The 13324-nt window shown below is 39.0% G+C and overlaps 1 protein-coding gene and 1 pseudogene across 7 annotated transcripts in view; both read right to left on the bottom strand.

Moving 5' to 3' along the window:
• Positions 1–13324, bottom strand: part of TRPM3 (transient receptor potential cation channel subfamily M member 3) — a 738103-nt gene that overhangs the window by 288915 nt on the left and 435864 nt on the right. The gene's annotated exons all lie outside the window — the stretch shown is intronic.
• LOC308563376 (phosphorylated adapter RNA export protein pseudogene) lies at positions 576–1682 on the bottom strand (annotated as a pseudogene). Its single transcript has one exon. The product of its transcript is annotated as a phosphorylated adapter RNA export protein pseudogene (transcript).

Genomic DNA, 13324 nt, shown 5'->3' with positions numbered 1-13324 from the left:
TCACTTGAAGGGCACCCAACTAAGAATCAGAAGAACACAAATCTTTGCTTCCTCAAAGATATGCTTTTCAGAATGAAGATAGGAACTGGGCAATGCTGAGAGTAACAGCCCACAGGCTATACTTCATATATGAATAACTGGAGAATTTGGATAGCTCTCAGGATTAATCATTTTTTAAAATCATGTAAATAAATATAGCTAAGACTCTACTAAGAGAAACACACGTTTTTAACCCCAGAAAGCACTGGTTTCTATTAATTCAACATTTCCACTTAAGGGTAGTAAATTTTAAATAGGAAAAATATATAAACTGCAATATGTCAGCAAGGCAAATAGATTAGCTCTTAAAGCACTTAAAGCAAAGAAACAGGTATTGGAAATCTATAGAAACTTAGTTTTGACTAAAGATATGGATGTATGTGTATGTATTGATATGCATTTCATATTTAAATGAATGAAAGTTTTAATGATTTACTTTTTACATGAACAATTCTTCTAAATTTTGAAGTTTTATTTTTTTCAGTAGAAAGTTTTACTAAAATGTTATTTTAGAAAAGTTTATTCTTCAAAATGTACTAAAAAAAGTCCAAATCATAGGGATGATGAACCTTAATGGCCTCCTCTGAGTCCAACTTTGTTTCTCCATGTCCTTCCTGTGATTCATCAAGAGAGGCCAGGACCTCATTTGTGTCACTTGCAATAGCTTCTCATGATGTATCATTGTCTTGAGAATTTAGACTTTTAATAGCTTGTTTCATCTTTCTCCCAACACTGTGTTCTCTTCCTAGCAGCTTTTTTTTTTTTTCCTACTTCTTCTGATTTTCAATGTCCTTAATTCGTTCCTCACTGACACTAGAATGTGTTTCAGAAGATTCGGAACAACTCCACCTGGTGTTTTTCTCGACTACCATTCATTATAAAGAAGCCACCATTTTGTTCAACTTCAGCAGTTCCCATCAGAAGTTCAATTGCCTTTTTGTTTCCAATTACATCACTGCTGGGCTATCAGCCCTTTCTTTGGATCCTGCAACTTGAAAGAAATTTCATCAGCCATTTTCTCCTGAGAATTGCCCTCTGCGATCTCATTCAGGCCTTTATAGTTCATTTATAGTCTGTCCTCTAGTCTAACCTTGTCAAGTCATTTCCACTTGAGATGACCTTGTCCATTTCCCTCTTCCTTTGAGCCCGTTTTTCTTGCCATATCGCATATATTCTAGCTCTTTGTCTAATTATTTTGTATGTTTCTTAGCAAGCAATTGATTGTAGGTCTCGGATTGTCTGCTTTTGTCAATAGTGCCTTCCATTTCCAAGATACCAAGTTAGTGGCCACTGCATTTTGATTCTGCTCCTGCAGCACAACACCCCACATGTTGTTAACCTTCTTATCTCCAGCCAAAGGTGGTATCTGGCTGCTCTGGCCAAACTGAAAAGGCTCTGGTTTGGGAGAGGGGTTTAAATCATTTCTGTCCTTTGTGTTTCCAAAGAGAGCTATCATCATCTGAATCAGAAAAACTCTCTTCACTTGAGTCCACCCCTTTAACAGCTGACAATGTGATATAGGTGCACAGGTCCCCACTGGTGCTTTCTTCAGCACCTGCAGCGGCCTGTCACTGGCTGCGATCTCATGTCGAATCTGAGTAGGAAAGCTGCCCATCTTCCTTGTCACCTGGCCTCTGTGCCATGTTCCCAAGGCATGGCGCGGCAGGTCAGGATCGAAGTTTTATTTTTAATGCAAATGCTTTTAAGCTACACTTGTGTATAAATGCAGTGACAAAGTCAACTTAAGAGCAGAGCTCACGACCCGACCCATTTAGACTCACTTAGCACTTAGGAAGCATCTGCTATGTGTCACCGAATGCTCCAGGTGTTCTAATTGTTGAGGTGGAAAGGGCTCTGGGGTCAAAAGGGCTGAATTCAAACTCCAGCTCTGCCACTCCGCGGTTGTGGACCAATGTTTTGGAGTAATGTCTTGCAAATCCTTACTTTTCACAGCTGTGAACCTCACATTTGATTTTGAAGAGTATGCCAAGTGGAATAGGTATTTAAATTATTTAGCAGAGTGCCTGATTGACATTTAGTCAATAAATACTCATTCCTTTCAGTTTCTCTAAGTCTTGCAATAATTCAAGCACTCCGCCCAAAGTCTTTAAACCCAGCAGCTGACCTGCTCACCTTCTCTCCAGTTTCCCCCAAACTTCATCTCGTCTGTGGTGTTTAGATAAATATAATCAGTTGGAAGAGGTGGAGCACTTTACATTTAGGAAACAGACTTTAATGTAAAAGTCCCCCTCCAGTTCTTTAGCGCTCTCGCCATAACATAAAGGAATGTTATGTAAAAAAGATCGCGCTGCACCTTTAGAACTCACTTCCCCAGAGAGATTTTCTGGGTGCATAGGGAAGAGAGTTTAACAACCAGAAAATCAGGAAGAGCATGCATAAGACACCGAACTAGACACGGAGCCTTGTGACTTCCAGACGAAGTACAGAAGGGACATCAGGTGGCAGGAGATCACTGGCTTGAGGTCACCTTCCTCTTGGGATCTCTCCCCAATTATCGCTGTGACTACTACCTGATGTTAGTGACTCCAGGGCCCCAAGCATGGGAAACAGGTTGAAAAGTGTAGGCTGCTACTGCTTTGTAGTCTGTTAGGGTTTTTTATGAGTGAGGGACTCTATAAAGGTGGCAAACACAAGCACAAATTCATTAGAGGTTTTACCTTGATAATAAAAATAATCTCACAGTAATTTTTCGGTACAAATGCCTTATTATATTATGTAGTCATTATTTGTTTATGCATATGTTTCTCTCCATATAGTGTATCTATAATGCCCCATACCCTGAGCCTTAATAGATGCTTCTTATAATTTAATGCAATAATATAACAATATGATAATGATGATAATAATCACAGCCCTTGACTTGTCCTCTTTGGGAGCCCCACATTCCGAAGTCTGAGTAATCTTGACAGCTGAGGGCAAGATGTTCTTGAATGAATGAAATGGGAAGTGTTACTTTTTAAAGGAAAAAAGAAGCAAAAAGAACCAAGTAAAAAAGAGAGGCATGTTCATTTGGCAGTCAAAGAATACATTTTCCTTATAAAAGCAGCCTTCTGCCAAGTTTCTGGCTTCTGTTTGTTGTTGTTTAAAAGGTAAACAGAATTAAGAAAGAAAATAGCAAGTCTTTAAAAGCACAGTTGAATATTTATGTTTTCCCTCAGAGACTTCTGGGCTTATTTCTGAGGATCTGTCTTTGCAACTGAACATCATATAGTTAAACACCACCAAAATAACTGCTGCACCATTCTGCCTTGGAAACAAGGAAACATTATTTCATAACGCCTGTCCCGTCCCTTCAGATTGTGTTGTAATTCCTCAGTCTGAATGTCAACATTATAATTTTCTCTCCCATTGCAGAAAACACATACTTTTGTTCTAAAAATTCCATGTCATCAAGTCTTAGGAGGCAGCTATCTGATCCATCGTAATTGCTTTACCCTAGATAAGCAACTATAAGGATGACAGGACCCTGAAATGAGCTGCTAAACCATTTGGGCTTCCTTGCTCCTGAACTATCTGAATTTGTTTTTCCAGAGAGTCAACTCCAGCCTCTGCCTGTATATTAGTGAGAATTCCCTAAAAATCTCTTGGTACGTTGCAAGTCTGCTAACTCATTTGATCCTTGGGCTTTTCTTCCCCCTCCCCAATTTCACACCCACTCGCAGCCATGGTTACAGATAACTCCAATAAAGTAGTATCTGAATCAGAACTCACTGTGTGACAAGATATTTCAAATTCTGGACAATATGGAAAGGGCAAAAGACAGAGAGGAGAGTTAATGAATAGCATATCAGCTCTGCTCTGCACACCACTCAGGCTTCCTGTTAATCAAATCACTTCTCCTTGCTGCTACCACATGACAGTCGCCACCAGCCATGGAAACAGTCTCTCTGGGAGATCAGTGCAGCTTGTACAATTGTCCTTCACAGACTACTTTTTAAAAAAATCTCCTTAAGAATGGAAATATCTTTGGGCTAGGAGGGTTGTCTGGAGAGGTAGTTCCCAGATCTCTAAATATCCCATATTTTAGAGAATGATGCTGATTCCGTAGAAACCAAAATACTTCCATATTACCCCTGCTCCAGCAGGAATACTGGGAGGCAGGAAACTCATGGGCCTCTTCAGGTGGCTGCTTTCCCATGGCTAAGCAAATAACCACTTTGAACAAGCTGAGACAGCGTTCACAAGTACAAATGTGGGTGGCATGTGGGTGGTCTCTCACGCTCACACAAGAGACACACACATAGAAAGACAAACATCACACTCCCCTCCACCCCCACATGCACCGTCAGTGATAGATTCAACACTCTCTGCACTGGTCGCCTTGTCTCTATGCTTTTCTGATCTCGCTTTGCCTTTTACTTTGTGCTTTGCTCATGTCACTCCTCAGTCTGAAATGGTCAATAATTTCATGTTGTGCAGTATAAACTTCAAAGTCCACACTAAAAAACTTCCTCAACATGGTGTCGAATTGTAGTCAACAGAATAATGGCCTCCACAGATGGCCAGGTCCTAATTCCCCAGAACGTGTGAATGTGTTATCTCACCTGGTGAAAGGGGCCTTGCAGATGTGATTAAGTTAGCTTAGAGATGAGAAGATAACCTGTGATTATTCCAGGGGGTCCAATGTAATCACAGGGCCCTTATAAGAGGAAGGCAGGAGGGTCAGAGTCAGAGAAGGAGAGGTGATAATACAGGCAGAGATTGGAGTGATGCAATCTCAAGATGAAGGGAGGGGCCACGGGCCAAGGAATGCAGGCACCCCTAGAAGCTGGAAACCCCAGGAAAGGTTCTCCCTGCGAGCCTCCAAAATGAATGCAGCTCTACTGACTCCTTGATTTTAGCCGGTAAGACCCATTCTGGACTTCTGACCTACAGAACTATTAGGTAATAAAAGTGTATTGTCTTAAGCCACTAAATTGGTGGTAGATTGTTACAGTAGCCATAGGAAACAAACACACTCACCTCTAACCTAGGTCTCCTCATCTTTTTGAATTCTTGGTTAAGGCCATGTTTTCTCTGCCAGGGTGTTTCACAGTCAATTTTGCAAACCCTGCTCATTCCCCAGGAATACCTTCAATCCCACCTCTTTTCTGACCAAGCGATTACTGCTTTCTCTGGACAGCTTTAGAAATTACTCTGAGACCACCTTAGATGTCTTACTTGCAGGCAGTGTTATGACATTTCTACTACTTTGAACTAATATTTAACTTTCTGTGGTTACATTTTGGTTGTCTTCCCCGACTAAATCTCACATACTCTGAGGATAGGGCTTATGTCATATTGTTTTCTTGTCTTATCCACAGTCCCTAGCTTGGTATAGCACATGGAAAAAGCACTAAATAAGTATCTGTTAGTTTGGTTTTTGTAAACTGAGAAATACTAAATAATGCTGTAAGAGGATTTATTATATGTAATAATCCAAATAGCTCCTTTTACCAGCAACTTCCTAGGATTAAACTTGGCAGTGGGTTTATACAGAGGCTCTCTAGATTTCTGAAGGAGCATCATAGAATGACTGATTACTTGGTCAATAATGGAAAATAATAGTTAGAAATATTAAAAAGATTAAAAAGAAGAAAATGACAGTAGAACTAGAGAGGGCATTAAAGCTCCCCAAGGCATTTTCCCAGCTAACATGACCTGCTCTAGTGCAGGTGTAACCCAACAAAATGGATTTAGGTTTTAAATTTTAGGGCTTTTAATGAGGTGTTTATGTGGCCTGTGTCCTCCAAGCTCTGTTGAAGGATAGATACTAGTAAGTTTACAAGGGAGAGTGTTAATAGACTTTCCCATTATTTTTTTAAAGTCAAGAACCTCTCCAATGATAAGTTGAAATCTATAAGTGATAACCTTTACTAAAGAATTGTAGTAAACAATTACAGGATCTGCTTGTATCAGGGCCCTGCCCATCAGCAGTTAAAAATCCAGGATCTATTGTTCTGGAGATGAATGGCCCAGGATAAAATCCTAACACCATCTCTTATTGGTTGGGTAAACTTTCAAGTCTTTCTGGCCTCATCTCTACAATGGGGATACTATGATACCTTCCTCATTCAGTTGTGGTGACAAGTCAATGAGATAATGCATGTGAAGTGATAAGTAGAGTGCCTGCCACAGGATGAATCCTCAGGAATGATTAGTTGTAATTATTATCTGTGAAAACCTGCTTGGGTCACCTCTAAAGCCTTCTGGGGCACAAACCAATGGAGCCTGCTTGGAAATGAATGAAGGAGGAACTTCCATAGGAGAAAACAGCATAGAGAAGGGAAGATCTAAATGCCAGGATTATTGGCCATTTTTAAAGCATTACCTCAAGGCAAAGTCAGGTCTATCAAATGTTCCCCAATCCATTCCATTTGCTGCCACCAGCGTTTCCATATATGTACACGTGGCTTGTGAACTCGGAACTAGGTAGGATAAAACACCTTTTCTGGCAGCTGGCTGGACCTCATGCACCTTACATGTTACACAGCTCCAGCATCATGGTCACAACCACAGTGGACGGTGGGCATCGTTTCCCCCACTTTACAGATAAAGAAATGTGTCTCAGTGAAACAACCAGACACCAAACAATGCGCATGATTTGATTCCATGTGTATAAAGAGGGCATGGCACTAAACTGTAGTGTAAGAAGTCAAGAGAGGGCTTACTCTGGAAGGGAAGTGATTGGAGGGGGCCCAAGAGGGGATTCTGGTGGGCTGGCCGTGGTCCGTGTCTTGATTTGGGTGGTGGCGACCCAGATTTCTTTTGGTGATAATTCATTGGGTTATACACTGGTATTTTGAGCATCTTTTTGTGTTTCAACTAAAATGTTTACAAAAATGAGGCTCTGAAGGGTTAAATGAGTTTTCCAATTTAAAGTGAAAATGTGTGGAAGAGAGTATGAATTCACACATTTGTTTCTCAGACTGGGCTCTAAAATCTACAGTCTTCCCTGAGCTCTGCTGCTGCCTTTAAACAGAGTGAATGAAAAAAAGTCTTCTGCATTAATAATAGGTCACGCTATGGTCCAGAAAGAAACGTTTTAAAGCAAGAGTCTTTTGCCGCTGTTTTTTAGCTAATGAAGGACAATTATGACATTTAAGGTCCTATTACCTTCACACTTCTTTCTTTGCATAATATGCTTTCTCTGGTGGTGTCTTCTTTGGGTTAAGAGGTTTCTAACCTCAGTTTTAAATGCCATAGTGCTTTATTGGCAAATCAGTAAATACCAGTCAGTTTAATACAGCGATTTCTCAAAGAAGGGTGAAATTTCTGTTCACCTAGAGCTGCCACTGTGAAGTAGTATATCCTTCCTGAGTATTTGCCATCATTATTTTTATTTTTATTATTGATTCTAATTCTAATTATATATGTGTGTGTATATATTCTTGTGTGTTTTTTGTCTGTCTCTTCTACTAGACCATAAATCCTAGGATGGCACAGTGTATACCTGGTACCTGGAACAGAGAATAGGCTCAAAGAGGTTTTAGTGAATGAATGCTTAAATTAATGAAGGAGTTAACAGAGAGGAAATGAACTAAAGAGTTTAAAAACTATGAGGCATTTTCATATATGACAGAGGTGCGTTGCTACACAACGCCACAGTCTCACCCTCCTTGCTGTTCTTTCCTTGCGTTTCCTCATTCTGTTCTGTTTGCCCACATGCCTCGTCTGGGTGGCACAGCAAGCATTTACTAGGCACTTACTAAATTCCAGGCCCTGTGCACGGGCTAGAAATATTCTGGGTAAAAGGCTCATAGACAAATTTCTAGTTATATTCTGAACTGATGTGAATTATTATAAATAATTTTCAATCAGAGCCACAGGTGTAATTCCTGTCCTTGACTACTTTTTATAAATCACAATTGGGATTTGAGTAATGATCCTGTAATTAACCATGGGGTTTCAAATAAATCACTTTTTGTGTTACAAGGATTCTGCTTAGGTGTCTAGTTCTGTTTTAGAAAATCATGAGAAATTTCAAGATCAAACTTTTTTGGACCCTTTCCTATTATATGAAGCAGCAGAAATTAGCATCGACCTATACATCTCTGCCTAATTTTAATTCTCTGTCTATAATATACTGAACACCACGTTAAGCTTGTGGTTGTTTTTAAGTTGATAAACTAGTAGCTGACACAATCTCTTTGTGCCCACACCCCGCTGTTGCTGATCTCACTACTCCAGTCTAACTTGCTCATCCTCTGCTATCTCACCCCAGCTTCTCCAAGGACAGCTACAGTGTCACACTCTCAAGCAGTCCTTTATTTATTTTTTTGAAATTCACAGAAGTGGCTTATGGGAGGTTTCCTTTAGAACATACAACATTTCCATTGGTGCTTTAATCACAGACCAAAGGGTGTCTCACTTGCAAGAGAATCACTGAGTATATTTATGACATTTTAAATTGAGTAAAAATCATACGAAAATTTACTTCAGTAAGGGCCCTCTGGGAATAAATAATGTGCTAAGTTTCATTTACAAATGTTGCATTTTATCACTTTTTTTTGAAAAGTGATTTTGAATAGAAACATTTGAATATAGATTTAAAGTTAAAAGCTAAAAACTATCAAGACTCACACAGGGAGAGTCTTTTTTTTTTTTTTTTTTCAGTTGTATTTAAAAAAATATATATATATATGAGAAATTTAAATGTCCCAGTTTAGAAGGCTCAAACTTAGTATCTGTTTTGGGTAAATAAAATTTTTGTAATTGTGAACTTGGGATTGGATCACAAAGAAAAAAAGAAGGAAGAAGAAAAATAAAGGCAAAAAATAAATAAATAAATAAAGCAGTTTCTCCTGAAGCTTCAATGAGAAAATGCTGCCTTTTCTTTTAAAACTGTGGTTTTCTCACAAATTTTACTCCAATCCCATTCAACTCCATCAAGTGTGGGACATTTTAATTCTGCATAATTCCAGTTTCTTAGAGACGACTCCAAAAGTCCCAGTTCCTTGGGGACAGTCAGTACGAGACAGGTCAGAGAACAGAGGGATCCCTGTGGGCAAGAGGGCACTGAGGAGGGGGGAGATTTTGTGAGAGAAACCTTGACCTGGATTTGAGTAGGTTGAACTTGGATGGTAAGACAAAACTCAAAAAAATGCTTTTTATTTAAAAAAAATACACAAGTAGGCAAAGTCCTTGGGTAGAATAAGTTCAACTTAGACACACTTCTTGATCCAGAGAAACTCTGTGCTTACTTTGTGAACTTACACTATGATTGTACAAATGCGAGTGATCATGCCACTTTGTGCAAGTTTACCAAAGGCTTTCATGCGGATTAGCATTTCTCAAAATGCACACTGTGGGAAGCTTCGGGGGTTAACAGATAAGCTCTAAATAAAGAGGTTCTGTGGTCAAAATATTTGGAAACACCCCAATTAAACAAGGTCCAATCATTTCTTTTTAGCCTCAAATACTTCTCAGCATCATTATGATACAAATGAGCATTGAGGACCTCTAAGAGAGGAATATATTCAGTATTTTTCAAATTTATTTTAGAATAAAACTTCTCTTGGGATATGACAAAGTTCCTACAATGTACTGTGAAAAACACTGATTCACATGGTGTCATTTGAACTCCACAGAAACCAAGCTGGTGTCATACATATATATAGTGTGTGTGTGTGTGTGTGTGTGTGTATCCCATATCTCTCTCTGTAATTTTATATTATATCTTGCATAAGATATAACTATACTCTTAACACTTCATTATTTATATATGATATTTGTATAATGCCTTTGGCTTTTAAAGCACCTTGGCATTTAAGCTTTCAATAATAATTATTATTTCTGATAGAAGCATGAAATAACGGGGGCCTAAATAAGATTTAAGTGACCTAGGTAGAAAGCAACCCTGGAATTTGAGTCTACTAAATGACAGCCTAATCCTCTTTACTTCTTACTAGGTACAATCATTTCTTAATTCAAAGGGCTGAGTTTATCACAGCACTGATGGGTTGTGGGTGGTTAATACAAGCACAGACCTCTTTTTCTCAGTTTTCTTTCCATATTGACAAGGTCTCTGTGTACCCTGCTTACTTTAGCTGATTTAGCCTAAATACAAGAAGGTCTCATTCACTTGTGAATGCATTTAATTTCCAGTAGAAGTGATTGGTTTGTATTTATATGAGATTTGAAACCTTGTCAACTATACCTACATAGAAAAGTGGAAACTATCAAGCAACTAATATCCTTCACTTCATTAGACACTTATTTTTTTCTGAGCTTATCTAGGTATCTAGACTGTTCTCACTAATCTCGAATTATAGCATTTTTAAGGCGAGAAATAAAAAAAAGGTTTTGCTCATAGGAGCTCATTGTTAACATCTCTTCCCAGTTCCACATTGTGATATCACATTCTTGGCATCAACTCAGCTATGATGAGAGTATCCCACAGGAATTGGCAAATGCTACAAATTAGGGTCTTTACCCTCTCCCATAACCTGGTTATTAAACATCATCCATCTGGTTATAAAACATTTCCAGTAAACCACTTTGTGAGAACTCTCTCCCATTAGAAAGAAATAAAAACTTCAGACTAGTCATTGGTAAAGAGCTACTAATTGTAACAGAGATTTCACTGAATACAGTTTTTAAATAAAGTTCTATAAGCTGCACAGGATAAAAGTGGTCATGTACAAAGACATGATAAAATTCCTCAGGGATGGACAGATAATTTTATAAAGCAGTTTGCTGCCTAAAAGGACAATATTCCCGATAAGTTAAATGAGTTACTACTCACAAAATGCCTCGAAGTGAAGTATATATTTATACGCACTACATCAGTAATGAAGAATAATATTTACAAATGCTATTAACTGCCTACTAACCAAAGAAGCCAGCAGGCTAATCCTGAAAAGTAATCCAGTTATCATGGTTGGAAGCAAATTCCTTCTCTTTGAACAGCATGATAAACTTATCAAAGCATTTTCACATGCGTTACTTTTCAACTGATACAAGAGTTTCCAGATATAAATAAGAAAGCTTATTTTTCAGTTAGTTTTTTTTTTTTTTTTAACAGAGGGGAAATGTGAATTTCAGAAAAGGTAAAGAAATGTACATAAAGACAAAAATTCAAAATCGATTACAGTTCAGCAGGAATGAAAGTCCATCAGTTTCTTTAGGAAGCTAAAGATAACTTCAGCAAAGGGGTTGAGAGTAGAGCCACTTTACAGTACCATGTCACCCTATTTCAAAATGTATCTTTAAGAGTAAAAAATAACAGATACATTTAGGATTCTTTTAAAGAAAAAGAGCATGTTATTTGCACCACAGCCATTCCTGGAAATAGCTAGTGGAAATGCCTTTTGAACATCTACAATGTTATGAGCACTTCTATGTGCCTCTTGGAATACATACATAATAATACCCAGGGCCTTAAGCCAGACTGTATTTTATTCATATCAGTAAAAACTGAGTGTTTATATACACACTTAAATAACGTTGAATAGTCACAATTGCTAAAGAAGGCTCTCTAATTAGTTGCAGTGGATAAACACCATGTAAGCCCTTAGGCCTGGGGAACCTTTCAGGGAGACCTCTACTAGCTCCTCACTTGCTAAAGGACAGTCAGTGGTTAAAAATGCTGCATTTTGTAGTGTTAGGATCACCTAGGAGCTCACTCTGGCTAGCTACCTGCCTGTCTCGGCCAGCCTTCCTCTCAGTAGTCAGCATGGCATCATGGAAAAAACACTCTTTGGAATCCGGCCAGAGTTGAGTTCCAAGTCTGTCATCTTTTAGCTGTACAACCTTGGGCATGTTACCTAACTTCTCTGAGCCTAGAATCCTCACCTGTAAGAATAGATAACAGGTTTCTCAAAGACCACTTCCTCAAATGATCAAGCACAGTGCCTAGGATGCATATTTTACTTTCCCTTCTACCCATCCCTCTCCCCCCAAGCTCAATCTTCATTCCTAGCCCAAGACAGAATCCGGGGGATCTCATTTCAATGTATGCAGCACACACTTTCAGTGCAATTATTTAGTGAGAATTAGTCTCCTCCCAGTGGAAAGAAGGCTATTAGGCTGAGATTCCCTGGACAATTAGAGAAAGAAGAACACAGATATACACGTACTCCTGATGTAGGACAACCCAGGTAAGACAGTGGTCAAGGACGAGCAAGGTGACCTGAGTACCATCCCATGAGCCCACCTTAGGAAGTGAAGGGTTTGTCCATTGTGAAAGAAAACCTAGAACAGGGAGGCTTCACTTCCCCTGCCCAGGAGGTGACGTAGTAGTGATTCCTTAACTAGATTCGTCAGCATCCACACACAGCTGAAAGTTCTCACGATTCCAGGCCACCAGGCAGAAGGTCCAAAGTATATGCTGAAGTCAAAAGATTCAAAAGCATCCTGCCCCATCTCAGATACCACTTATCTAGACAGCAGAGGTATTCTCAAAGTGTGGCTCATCCGCAGGCACCTCAATTTCAAGGAAGATTTCTGGGCCCCAGCCCAGACCTACTGACTCAGAAGGTTCCTGGAGATCCTTATGTATGCTGCATAGGAGAACATCTTCTAAAGAAGCTCATTTCTCTGAAAGTGCTTCTGTGTTTAAAAAGGCAGCCTGTGCAGCGATTAAGGGGGTGGAATCTGAGAACCTGACTGCCTGCATTTAATATCTGGCTCCCCCCTCACCTTAGGAGCTGTGTGGCGTAGGGTAAGTCACTTAACCTTCCTGTGCTTCAATTTCCTCTTCTGTAAAAGTGTGCAAAATAATAGTCTCTACCTCACTGAATTATTGTGAGGATTAAATGAGATAATGTGCCACTATACCTGTATCTAGTGAGTACTTTGTAAATAACAATTATTAATAATAAAAATTCCTTGCCTGAGAATGCAGGATCCCAGTTGCTGTCATTGATGGACAGTAAGCAAATCTCTGACAATCCTGAGTTGTGACTTTCTCATTTTGAATCACCATAATGTAATTCCTTTTGAAATTTAAGCATTTTTTTAAGAAGAAAAAGAGGAGAATGGCATGGTATTATTTTAAGTATGAAAAATACTTAAATATCAAAAATAGAAATATATGTAAATACAAAGAATCCAAAACATGTCTACCTGTGTGTTGGGGAAAGGGATGGGGGTGTCAGCCACTGTCATTTGTACTGCAGCTTTGACTAATGTGACATGTGAAATGAAGTGTCTTGGATGCTTTTCAGGGCCACTGTGTGCTTAGATATTTATGTCTAGTGATGTAAGCAAATGCAATTCAGCCCACTGAGTCTAAGAAAAACCAGCCCCATATCTACCCTACTATCTGCAGTATAGTATATTT

This window comes from Miniopterus schreibersii (assembly GCF_964146895.1).
Source record: "Miniopterus schreibersii genome assembly, chromosome: 11".
NCBI classification, from domain to species: Eukaryota; Metazoa; Chordata; class Mammalia; order Chiroptera; family Miniopteridae; genus Miniopterus; species Miniopterus schreibersii.
Note: the sequence above shows the minus strand (reverse complement) of the source record. Positions and strands in the feature narration are given on the sequence as shown.